Source organism: Bombyx mandarina, chromosome 03, assembly GCF_030267445.1.
Source record: "Bombyx mandarina strain Sakado chromosome 03, ASM3026744v2".
Classification (NCBI taxonomy): domain Eukaryota; kingdom Metazoa; phylum Arthropoda; class Insecta; order Lepidoptera; family Bombycidae; genus Bombyx; species Bombyx mandarina.
In genome coordinates this window covers 6,187,633-6,201,161 of record NC_143210.1, presented here as the reverse complement: position 1 = coordinate 6,201,161, position 13,529 = coordinate 6,187,633, and the positions used below count along the sequence as shown (strand labels likewise).

The following is a 13,529-nucleotide window of genomic DNA, read 5'->3' as shown; positions in this document are numbered from 1 at the left end:
TTTACGTTGTGGATGTCTATGGGCTCCAGTAACCACTTAACACCAGGCGGGCTGTGAGCTCGGCCACCCAACTAAGCAATAAAAAAAAACTGGTAATTGAACAAATATCCTCAAACGTTCTATGGTTTGACTCTTTACGTTTTAAAACCGATCGATCGACAAGTAGGTATATATCTGTTATCTAAAGAATGTTGCCATTACAGGGGGTAGGGTGAAAACAAATGAAATGTAATAAAAAAAATCTAATAATCTTAAGCACGTTTCCAGTGATGCAAAACGTATTGCAAATATTAAATTCTTTGTAATGCAAAATACGGCCTGAGAACTGTCCATTCATAGTTCAAAACGATTCAACTGCATTGAAGCCGATGACATTTTACGATTTGAATCATGCTCAAAGACCAGACTATGTCTGTAATCCATATGCTTACGCGTGTTGCGTGATCATAGTTTGATTATACACAAAGAACCCCTTTAGGACGTCGTTATGACCCACAAAGGCACAATGGATATCGAATATCGGTCAAATCGAGACCAGAGGCAGTTTTCGAATGCCCTAAAACACAATCGTCTAATTTCGGTAGGCAGCGGCTTGGCTCTGCTCCTGGCATTGCTGAAGTCCACCAATGCCAGGTAACCACTCACCATCAGGTGGGCTGTGAGCTCGTCTGCCTACAGGGGCAATAAAAAAAAATTGCTCCATTGAAGTCATTGTGCCTTACTTCTCGAGTTCTTTCTGTCGATAGATGAGCATTTTGAGGTTATCATGTAATCCAAGTATTAATTAAGTTTCAAGGAACGTGGAGTATACCCCATTTTTTTTTGTGTGCCCAAAATTTTATAGCTATTGAAGAAAAGATTCCAGTTTGGTTATAAAATCCGCATTTACATTAGAAATATATCAATTATTTACAGCGTTTTCGTTTTAAACGTAGAAATCAAAATATTCAAAGCCTATATCCATCCATAGAAGCATATCACGGCGTGTGGACATTCGAATATCTAGGCTATAACGGTGCGTGTCCCTTTGATCTCACTCAACCGAATAAGCATACCGAAACACTTCGAGAAGACGATACGATCGTTTCAACTATAACCGCAATTTGACAAATTAACGTTTTGATATCGATTCATTAAATGACGTTTGATTTGAAATACATTTAATTTATTGAAAATGGATCTAGCAATTTAAAACAAATTTTAAAACTATCATAAGATATTGGGTAAGCAAAATGTGTTAAAATCCTTATGAAGGCACAATAAAATAAGCTTTTATGAACACTGAACTTTTCCATAACATACGCATACCAAAAATCTTTATCAACATATATACACGAAATACAATCGACGCGCAACGTACAAATCGCGAATGCGAAAACGAACGAAAAACAGTACAGAGCCCATAAAAATCGCTCAAAACACCATTAAAGCTGCCATAAAATTAAAAAACAAAACAACGCGAAACGCGTGACCAAAGCGACCGGGAACCACGACAAGTTCGCCCAAAAAAAAAAAAAACAAAAAAACATTGATGAACCCCACGTAAGCTACGTAACGCGAGTGGCAAAATGTGTCTTACGCACTGCAGTCAGCAACTGTATTTGTAAACACTTATACGTTATCACGTTTTGAAAACCACCGGGCGGGCTACTTCGCGAGTGCGCGTGCGCAAGTTCTGCGCGGCCGCTGTGCTAGCCGACTGTGGCGACAATGCCAAACCATGTTAAAACCGTATATGCCTCCCCCATTCTGCAGCCACCTCTCTCTTTTGAGTTCGCACTATTGGGAATCGCGGCTTAAGTTGGCTTTAAGTTTGCAATGCTGTTTTCACTAATGGTTAAATAATTTGCGCTAAATGTAAGAAATGAAAAGCAAATGACTAACTGGCTCGCTTCCGTAAAGATTAAGTATATCGCTATTTAAAACTTATATTGTTGTCAACCATCGACATTTTTTCTAATAGGAGATTGCTAGAGAAATGAATGCTACGAATAAGAAAGTAATTCTGTGACGAGACTAGAAGAATCCTGTGTCTTAAATTCTGGATACGAACGGGACTGAAAAATCAAACATTATTCGCAAAGATACCGCCTTCGATCGATAATCGTACTCAGACCCCGTGGTACCATACTAAATAGGTATACTAACAAAAAACGACACCGATTTTTGTTTTTTTTTTGGAGAGGTGCATTTCTTTTGGTCCCCAGGCTTTTCCACCTTGGCCCGAGACAGGTCAGTGAACTCGAATTCTCAAACAGCAGTGGAAGATTTTGCCAACAGCTATCTCGACCGAATCATTGATTACGGATTCACTAGAACACGCAGTTACCAGGCTCACCACAAACCGGGAGAAGCGGCCATTGCTCGTGAGGCCCACAGCAATGATACTAAATGACAACCACGACCGCTCTGACAAGAGTGATTTCACAAAGAAAAAAGAACACAACAAATCATAACTAAACATGTTTTTTTTGTAAATCTGTTCTTGCAGTGAGTGGGCTGTGATATCGTAAACGAAATTTGCGCTACGGCCGAGCAGCTTAATCGCTGTAAACGTAGATTTTACCGCAAACAATGGGCAAAGGCATTATCTGGTTTCGAAACGGAAGCGAAACTATTACACATAATTCTGTACAGTTACTTGCAACTGTTTTATAAGTGTTTTATACAATTTCAAATATAATAAACAAGCCGCCCGCTCCGGCTCCGCTCGGGTCGTTAACAAAAACTTCAACGATATTTGACGTTGTTTTATTTTTTTAAATAAAATAACACTTATTGCGGCATAACTATAATAGTTAGAGATATATGCTGTCGCGATACTTTTTGTTAATAATAATGTGTTCTACAAAGTCGTAGTACATTATTTTATTGTATCATCAATAGTTTTCGCAGGGCACGCGTTATTTTAGGTAATTTTTTTACATCTTGGATTACGTTATTTTAGTTTTAGTAAGGTTCCCTAATTTTTTTCAACAAAGATTATAGCCTATGTCACTCGGGAATAGTGTAGCTTCCAAACAGTGCATGAATTTTTCAAATCGGTTCAGTAGTTTCAGAGCCTATTCAACGTGGATCTCCACGATGACCTGGAGCTCGATTCAGTTAGTAAATATCTGCAGTCGGTGCGCCATTTTGAGAAGGCGACACGACATGCGCACCCTCTCATCGTAGCCGCTGGAAACTATATACCCGACCCAGTAGACCGAATGGTAAACCGTCGACGTCGCCCAAAGCACGTCATTACGGATCCTCCTGATCCATTAACGGTGCTTTTAGGCACCACAAGCACCGGTCACCGTCCTCTAACCCATAGACACAGCCCACTGAGTTTCCCGCCGGATCTTCTCAGTGGGTCGCGTTTCCGATCCGGTGGTAGATTCTGCGAAGCACTGCTCTTGCTAGGGTCAGTGTTAGCAACTCTCCGGTTGAGCTCACCTACAAACGTTAGGACGAAGCTGAAATAGCCTCTCAAGGCTATCAGCATAGGTAGGAAAAAAAAAAAACCATATTATGTTTTAGCAATACTTATACAGTTTTGAATAATACAAAAGCGGCTATTACATGATAATTACTGCGACATCAACTCTAGTCTTAAGGTTGACGTCATACCTAAGGGCTCTGGTAACCATTTAACATTTAGAGAGCCGTGAGTTCATCTGTTCATCTATTCCAAACAAACAAAAAAACTCACTATACAACTGTGATATTTTTTCCGAAATTTCATTTAAAAAAAAAGAAAATCTCTAAAAGCTAAGCTTTTAAATAAAAAAACAAAATGCGCTTTAGAAGCGGATCCTGAAAACGTACTTACGTAAAATAAGATTTTGTTTTGTTTTCATTTCAAACTTGAATGATAAAAAGGCCGGTCAGTCTAACGACCTATAACTGTCCGATCCGCTGTAAACCAATTACTAAAACTGTAAATTGTACGAGCCGAATTAAAATATAATAAGCACTAGACTAGACTGCAAAACTTAAATCATTATTCTATGAAAACAGCTTGACCGGGATATCATTTTATAATGGCAATTCATAAACGCCATTAATTTATTCTATTGTTATCCAAGTATCAAGTCTATGTGGTAAGAAGAAACAACGCTAAAACGAATAGTTATTGAAATTTTTATCTCAATCCCCTCGGCTATTGTATATTTTAAAAGTGGCATGACAAAGCTGTCGAAATAAAAAAAAATATAACAATCCTTACAACAAAACGTATTAAATCGGGATTAAAAACAAAAAAAAAACGTTTAAGATAATAAAGAAGGCCAATTATGATTTTTATGTGTATCAATTTAACAAATAGCTCTGGTCTGAGATTCGTTGTTTTATTCTAACGAATCAGCCGAATCTAACTTAAAACAATTGTCAGAAATACAATACTAGTATACCTAATATGAGTCGTCTATTATCAAAGGTGGCAATCTGTGCATTTGGACAAAAAAATGTTATTGATATGTCAGTACAGATTTATTTGAATATAATCGTCTCCTTCAAAGAATTCGGTTCAAAACCTGCATTAAATAAAGGTTAATACTTAACCTGTTATTTATCTAAGATGTCGTTCAGAAGAGTTTTGTGACTGCCAATGGAATACAAAGTCAATAATTCGTTTTTCTGATTTACCAATAATTGTCCAAAAGTCACATTGCCGGCTTTGATAATAGTCGACTCATACTTATATGACACAATTCAAAGCTCAACCAAAACATGTACACTAAACCGAAATTAGGACGAGCGAAAGCACTTTTAAGTACCGCACAAACAGATTATACACATGACGAATGTTTCCTTTGCCATATGAACAAGCAAACGTTACGAAATCCCACGTTCGTGTTGACATGATAAACACGACTCGTATGAGTGCAGTAAATAAGCCGGACACATATTACAGGGGTTTCAACTAGGATTCATTATAATGTTTAACGAAAATTATTATCGACCAACGACTTTCTTAAAAAAGGATTTGTTTTAAGCATTTGTAATCTTAAAATGTACAACGATAGCTTACATATAAAATATCCTAATAATGCTAATAAAAACAGCGCTTCAATCCATTCAAACGGATAAAAGCTATGACTAACGTGTTCACGAGTATAACGCAAAAACTTACTGTGAAAGATAAAATGATAGGGTTGCGAAATTAATTCTAACGTTATCGAAAATCGTAGAAACAATTGAATATGCAATTTCGAAAAGGGCGCATCTCTGAAAATGCAAAATGTTCAGGAAATGAACAAAAATGATTATTTTCTAAAGCAGTGTAAAATATTAGCTTTTGAGATATATTTTAGTGTTAATTAGCAAATGAAAATTACTGAAATTATTATAAAATGAGTGTAGGTAAGTACTCAAAACTACATGTATATGAAAAAACGTATTTGACAAAATATGCGACATGTGCCCTTTTCGAAATTCAATTACAGTTGAGGGTGATCGTTAGAAATGCGCTTTGATGTCGCGCCTATATCAGTTATCCGTGACCTTCAATCAACAGTAACAGTAGTATTGTTGATCGATGTTCGTGACCACGAAAACTATATAAAGTATTCAAAGTATCAATCAGGAAATTATACAATGAATAATAATAAAAACGTTTTGTTTTTTTAACATAATGATACACAACGGTATTAGAATTGGGGGATCCGTGTTTTGCAGCGTCAATCAGTGAATCGAATATAAATAAATAAAAATAATATATTTTAAATACGCTTGTCTCTTTTTCTTGTCTCGAAGTCTCAAAATTCGAAGGGATTTGCTAACCGAGCGCATCCGAAGGAGGCCTATCACCAGCTGCTTCGAAAATGAATTTATCACCGACTTAGAATCGTGATCCGCTGAGTAAGTCCGACCAAAAAACTCAGCGGTCATCATACCACTATGGACTTAGTGTAAATGTATTAAGTGGTTATCGAAGCCCATATTCATCACAACAACGCGAACGTCGCCAATCACTTTGAGACAAAATCGAAGACGAAAAATGCATTAGCTTCGACGCCGAAATAGATAGCACAGTGGTGCATACGTGTTCGTGTCTACAGTACCACCAGTAAACGCTAATTGGTAATATAATCTTAGTACACTGGTATAATACTTAGAGAACTCCAGCCCACTGAGTTTCTCGCCGGATCGTCTCAGTGGGTCGCGTTTCCGATCCGATGGTAGATTCTGCAAAGCACTGCTCTTGCTAGGGCTAGTGTTAGCAACGCTTCCAGTTTGAGCTCCTTGAGCTCACCTACACGTTAGGGTGAAGCTGAAATAGCCTCTCAAGGCTGTCAGCATAGGTAGGGAAAAAAAAAAAAAGAGAACGCTATTGCCCATTTTTATAGTAATTATTTTAGTTGCCTTTTACGACACAAATGGGAAGAAACGGGGTGGTGTTATTCTAGACCGATGCCACACACCACATAGAACTGAGAATATATCAGGTGGATCCACGAAGTGATGCCTAGAGCGACAAAGGTTGTTGACTGCTACTGGAGCCGGGTCGTAGCTGTAGTCAACTATGGGACTGTAGTCATCGCTGTTCCAAATGATGTAAGCGGTTGTGTGTCTTTTATCTGAGTGAGTTGTAATTTTGTACAGTGGTTGCTGGTACTTCAAGGAACTTTTTAATGACCATCAACGAACAATTGGTGGTAGTGATTAGTCTCAAAAAATGTATCATTAATGACGACTTTCATAAAGGCTGCGGTTGTGATCCAATATTTTTTCTGTATAAAAAAAAATAATCTAGCTCAAAGCTCGAAGAGCGTTTGTAAATTATGTTCTTTTAATATTTTGAGCCATTAAAAAGTAATGAACATGCTATATATTTTTGAATCGAAATAATAAAACCATGGTCTTCATTTAAAAAAATTTAACCTAATATCCATGAAAAGTCATAATGGTGTAAGTAATATTTTCAAATATAATAGCAATAATAAAAAGGAAATGCTTCCGCTTACAATTAATTATTTTATATCGCTTAAATGATTGTGACTAATCTACAGAAGTGTCTGAAGACGTTTACAAAAAATGTTACGTAAAAAATCATGACATCAAATTAACATTTTTTGTCTATGTTCGGTTTAACATTTGTTCATTGGAGCATCAAATATGTTTTCCGCTACAATATAGATTTATGATTTAAATCAACTGATAGAAGATAGAAGAGCTTTTATTTGTTAGTATATAGTTGCTAATTTAACAAGAACTAGAGGTCCCGCAGTAGTCGAAATTCGACTATACTTAATTGGAATTGTAAGTTTGTACACTATTATGATTGTATTTTATACTTCTATAATCACAAATATCGCCAAGACTACACTATAAAAAATATTAAAAAAGACAAACAATATTTAATCTATTCTCAATTTGACTACAGACGCCAAGAACAAAAGTTTGACAATAAATAGTATGCATGCGTGTGTGCGTCAAATACATGGTATGTAGTGTGTGTAATGTTTTCTTATTGATTTAATGTATCTTTTATGCATTATTTGATAAAAATTTTAGCATTGTGCACTTCTTCTCTATATTCTCTATAAGTGTGGAAAATTTCATACTCCTCCGTCCGCGCAATTTTCGTAAAAAGGGATACAAAGTTTTTGCTTCACGTATTAATATATAGATGAAAGCAGATAAGTCTCTCTATTTTAAAATCAGTAAGTATCAAAATGATCAACGCGAGACTAAAAAGTAAACTTAGTTTTAATTACATTTACTAATCGCGAAAATCTAAGAAAATACTAAATCAGCAAGAGTATTATTATAAACGATAAATTTTATTATTAGATACAGCTTTGACATTTCGACATTTTGGCCTTTCGGTGAAACAAACATTTAAAAAAATAATTACCCGGGACCACCACGTACGCTAAACCGGAAAAAAAATACAGTAATACGTTTCATAAGAAGTTCATAAGAATATTACAAGCATTCGATTTGCTTGTTGATAATTTTCGAATGCGGTCATTGTGTATAAAATGTACATTTGACGAGACAACTTTGATAACGTCAACAGAAATTAAAATGCTGATAAACAAACATTTTGTTATTCGAAATCATACATTTGGCATGTCATGGCGTATTTTCTAGAAGCCGATTATAGGATAATGTACTAAACTCATTAGTAGCAAATAATATCTTAAATATAATATCAAATTATGATAAGTTGGTTGGAAAACGGAATCTGCGCGACGGTTGGTTTAAAACAACAATTTCAATTTTCACGATAAATCTCTGTTTTGTTAAATGTTTAGGTTTGCCATCGCATTATTCTTCTTTTATTTATTTGTTGCATAGATGGGTGGATGAGCTCACAGCCCACCTGGTGTTAAGTTGTTAACGGAGCCCATAGACATCTACAACGTAAATGCCGCCACCCACCTTGAGATATAAGTTCTAAGGTCTCAGCATAGCTAGATCGGCTGCCCCACATTTCAAACCGCATTACTGCTTCACGGCAGAAATTGGCAGGGTGGTGGTACTAACTCGTACAAGAGTTCCTAACACCAGTAAAAATAAGGAACTAGCTCAGCACTATCAATCACCGATCTTCTTCCAGAAAGGTATTCCCTTGGAATCCGTTAAAGGACATTTAACTAAATAAAATATACTACACAGTTAGGTTGGAAAATATCGCACGACATTTCAACAATACATAGACCAATTTAAATGCCAAAATTTAGAAACACTTTATGTACTAAATCAGCGAACGCCATCCCTAAATCAGTACCGATCTTTAGTTCGGGGTCATTTCGAGTAAATATTCTGCATATGCACTAACTAAACAAACCGTCTATTTGGCACAACGCAGCGGCACCGCCTCGTGTTTGACTATCTAAATCCCAAGGTGGATACTCAAAGAAATCATTTAGTACACAGTATGATTGTGACTATACTATACGGATGATTTTAATGTTAACGCATCGCACACACGCTCAACGTATTCACTCACGGACTTTGTTGCAGAATAAAACAAACTACATTACGTAATGAAATTTATCTTCATCACTGTAATAATACCTACAATGGACAGATATTTAATTAAGCAGTCAGACTCTGAAAGTTTTAATTGAATCCTTAGACTCAGATTTTCACACATCGTTACACGCTTGAAGCGTAATAGGAAAAAATATACAAACATTTGTTATTTTTACTGGTGGTAGGACGTCTTATGAGTCCGCACGGGTAGGTACTACCACCCTGCCTATTTCTGCCGTGAAGCAGTAATGCGTTTCGGTTTGAAGGGCGGGGCAGCGGTTGTAACTATACTGAGGCCTTAGAACTTATATCTCAAGATGGGTGGCGCATTTACATTGTAGATGTCTATGGGCTCCAGTAACCACTTCACACCAGGTGGGCTGTGAGCTCGACCTCCCAAATAAGCAATAAAAAAAAAATGACGTTGAAAGTTCTAAGTCATTTTTATGTTTCGGTCACTGTACTATTTGCTTTCTTAACATAAATTGCAACTTCAGAGAAAACTATCGAAAGCCATAAAACCGTCACGAGATGGAAACGAGCGCATGCCGGTGGAGCAAAAATGAAAGATACGACCAGTACTCCCCCACAATGGCGTCATTAATCCTTTATGGGTGCTTCGACCCCCAAGTTCTCGGGTGATAGACAATGGTGGTAGTCGTGTTTGTGAGCTGAATTAAAACGTATACAAGAGCAGACCTGGAATTAGTATTGAGATCGAGAGCTTCACATATTAAAATTATACTATTATTTAATTCAGTTCAGATTAATGAGTGTAATTTGAAGTATGTAATTTGGTGCAAACTCAGTACTGAGTAAGTAAAGTAAGAATAATAAATTCTATAAAGAAAAGATTATAATCATTACATAGTATAAAACAAAGTCGCTTTCTCTGTCCCTATATACCTATGTATGCTTAAATCTTTAAAACTACGCAACGGATTTTGATGCGGTTTTTTTAAATAGATAGAGTGATTGAAGAGGAAGGTTTATATGTATAATAACATCCATTAAATAGTGGAGAAATTAATAATAAATAAAAGCTAGTACATAATATATTCCCAAGGGATCTTGGAATCCTGGGCTAGCGGATTGGCTTCGGGTCTTCTTCTGTATTTTTATCACATGTTCCATCGATAGTGCTGTGAGTATTGCGATGCTTAGGTCATCTCCTTTTTAACCGACTTCAAAAAAGGAGGAGTTTCTCAATTCGACTGTATGTTTTTTTTATGTTTGTTACCTCATAACCTTTGACTGGTTGAATCGATATTGATGATTCTTTTTTTATTAGAAAGCTAACGTTTCCCGTGTGGTCCCATTTCAATTTAGTCCAGTTCTGATTATGTTATCCATGAGGAAACCATATAAGTCTTAAATTTGCATTAAATACGTGCGCGACAAATAGATGAATAACTCAATAGCTCACTATCACGCCAACCTATTTCGATGATTATTGTTTTTAGTGTATATTAATTTGTTTAGGAATATCTTTTTTTTTTCTATTTGAAGTCGGTTTTTGTTAAAGCATGTGTATTTACAATTATTATGTAATACCTTCCGCCGCGTAGTAGTAGTGGAAAGTTGAGCAGCAGTTTAAAGGACAGAGCAGCCAATCCACTTATTAATTGAGACCTCAAACTCGTGTCTCAAAGTGGGTCGTGGCATTTACATCGTTGATGTCTAAGGAAGCCATTTAACACGGGATGGGCTGTCTTAGCAATAACAATAAAAAACTAATGCGCTTATCAATTTCCACCATCCACCTTGAGACATGAGGCCAAATTTTCAATAGGACGATATAACGGTACTCCTCCCTTTTCAAAGAAAAATGTATAAATAGATAAGTCGCAGTTAATTGCAGTAGAAATAGTTAGAATGACGATATCTGCCGGAGCGAGCTTACAATACATCTTACTACTGGTAATTACGCAAGTTTAAGAATATTGTACTTTTGATTTCTATTATACGATGTTATTCTTTTATCGTCTCAATTGTTTTTCAACACGCACCTATAAAGAATTTCTTTAGAAAATTAAAAAAAAAAAACCTTCCTGTGGGATTTGAACATAGGCATAATTATTTCTAACGAGTCCACCGGGCTTGTTATCTTTTAGGCCAGTACGGGTGATATGAATTCACGATGTCGTTGATCACTCCCGAATTACGACAGCGAGTTCACGGCCTAATTCATGTTATGTCAACAATGAACGTAGACACGACCTGGATATAGCCGCCCATCTTGAAGTAAAGGCATTGCAGCATGACTAGTGACCGTACTGACGACGTTTTGCGTGCCAACAAACAATTTAATCCTCCTTATAATAAGTATTTAATTCGGACAATGACTTAATCTAGTCTAGAACTTATATCTCAAGGTGGGTGGCGCATTTACGTTGTAGATGTCTATGGGCTCCAGTAACAATTTAACACCAGGTGGACTGTGAGCTCGTCCACTCATCTAAGCAATCTATACTTCTATACTAATATTATAAAGAGGAAAGATTTGTTTGTTTGTTTGTATTGAATAGGCTCCGAAACTACTGAACCGATTTGAAAATTTCTTTCACTGTTTGGAAGCTACACTACTCCCGAGTGACATAGGCTATAATCTTTTTTGAAAAAAAAATAGGGATCCTTACTAAACCTCCAATAATGTAACCCCAAGGTGTAAAAAAATTACCTAAAATATTTTTTACATCGCGTGCCCTGCGAAAACTATTGATGATAGTATAAAATAATGTACTACGACTATGTAGAACATATTATTATATACAAAAAGTGTAGCGACAGCATATTTCTAACTATTATAGTAATGCCGCAATAAGTGTTCTTTTATTTTAAAAAATAGAACAACGTCAAATATCGTTAAAATTTTTGTTAAAGACCCGAGCGGAGTCGGAGCGGGCCTCTTGTAAAAAATAAAATAGAAACGTAGAAAACTAAGTTCGTTTAAATTTAAATAAATCTAGGAATCGACCAAACTCCCAATTTCGTGCCTGCGCAAATGTAATGGGAAGCGGGTCTCGACCAGCCTTGAACTTGCACATGCAGCTCCTTACAAACACGCTGAATGCGAAAGCAGTCGCCATTTCTAGTCGGCAACGCACGTCATGCTACGCGTACGCTAAAGTAACTCCGACACTCGTTTTCCGACAATCATCTGTGTGCTTAGTGCGAGTTTTTAAACGTTCTCGATATCGTAAAAGTTAATCCAATTTTGTATGCAGTTGGAACAGCGCCCCTAGCGGCAAACGTAGGTAAACGATCCTATTCCATACAAATATGAGCTAACTTTCACGCTATTGAGAAAGTTAAAAAACTCGCACTAAGCACACTGACTATAACCAATTTCATGGGCTGTGCGATCGTTTTTTTAACGCACCTATATTCCTGTGGCGACCGGTGACTTGTTAAGAAGAGGATAAATGCAAATTAACTATGTGATACGGCTATCAAGGTAAATCTCGATGCACTCGTATGATTAGATTTAAATTTAATGTTAATAATTATTTTGTGATGAAAATAATCTTCGAAGTGAAACGTCACATCTTGAATTTTAAATAGTCCATCATTTTAAATCGGAGTGCTGTGTAGGTACTGTACTTATTGATATTATTTCTCACCTGTTTAGTTGTGTTATCGTTAACTACGTATGAGTGCTTAATGACTACACGAACAACGCCATCTAGTGACAATAACATAAAATGTCAATAGATATCCATCGAATTAAATAATTTAGATTTTGAGTTGAAACATTCTTGGCACGGATGACATTATTGAAATCATTTTGAGGAGCTCCCGCTAGGCATTCTGCTACTTTGTAAACGATTTGATTAGTTATTAGAGTGAAACAACTGTCTTCATTGCCACAATAAACTAATTAGAAACATTCTAGATATTTCTATGAATTGACGGTGCAAGTGGTACATATATTCTTAACAGGAAAATAGAAGTTCTATTTTTATTAATAACAAGATTCAAAATGAAAAAGCGACTTACCTAAAAAGATAGCATTTATCAACCCCTAAAATCTATGGTAGGGGAAATGTCAAAGAGTAGAATGCTAGCAAATAGTGTTTTTTTTTATTTTTTTATTTTTTGCTTAGATGGGTGGATGAGCTCACAGCCCACCTGGTGTCAAGTGGTAACTGGAGCCCATAGACATCCACAACGTAAATGCGCCACCCACCTTGAGATACAAGTTCTAAGGTCTCAAGTATAGTTACAACGGCTGCCCCACCCTTCAAACCGAAACGCATTACTGCTTCACGGCAGAAATAGGCAGGGTGGTGGTACCCACCCGCGCGGACTCACAAGAGGTCCTACCACCAGTAAAAACGTTTATGACGATTTATGGCGTCACTGGCAATTTGAGGCGTGCATTCAGTCAGGAGAATTGAGAAAAGTCCTCACTAGTACACCCATCTTTTCAAATACAAATTTATTAGAGCTTACAGATAAAACCGTCCAAGTTCTGGAGACTAAACGCATAGAAAACGTACACTTTGTTAAAGGTGGGTAGCGCATTTACGTTGTAGATGTCTATGGGCTCCAGTAAC

The 13,529-nt window shown here is 36.5% G+C and overlaps 1 protein-coding gene and 1 long non-coding RNA gene across 8 annotated transcripts in view; one reads left to right on the top strand and one right to left on the bottom strand.

Moving 5' to 3' along the window:
* Positions 1-13,529, top strand: part of LOC149503272 (uncharacterized) — a 394,089-nt gene that overhangs the window by 93,938 nt on the left and 286,622 nt on the right. The gene's annotated exons all lie outside the window — the stretch shown is intronic.
* The window catches only part of LOC114250692 (long-chain-fatty-acid--CoA ligase 5), a 73,656-nt gene that overhangs the window by 37,032 nt on the left and 23,095 nt on the right, over positions 1-13,529 (bottom strand). The window contains exon 1 of one of the 7 annotated variants that reach the window (XM_028184674.2): positions 1,584-1,737. The exons of 1 other annotated variant lie outside the window; for it this stretch is intronic. The gene's annotated coding sequence lies outside the window, so the exon portion shown is untranslated. Of the gene's footprint in view, positions 1-1,579; positions 1,738-13,529 lie in introns of those variants that run through there. 5 more of the 7 variants (XM_089739587.1, XM_089739596.1, XM_089739604.1 and 2 more) reach the window with 5 other exon arrangements.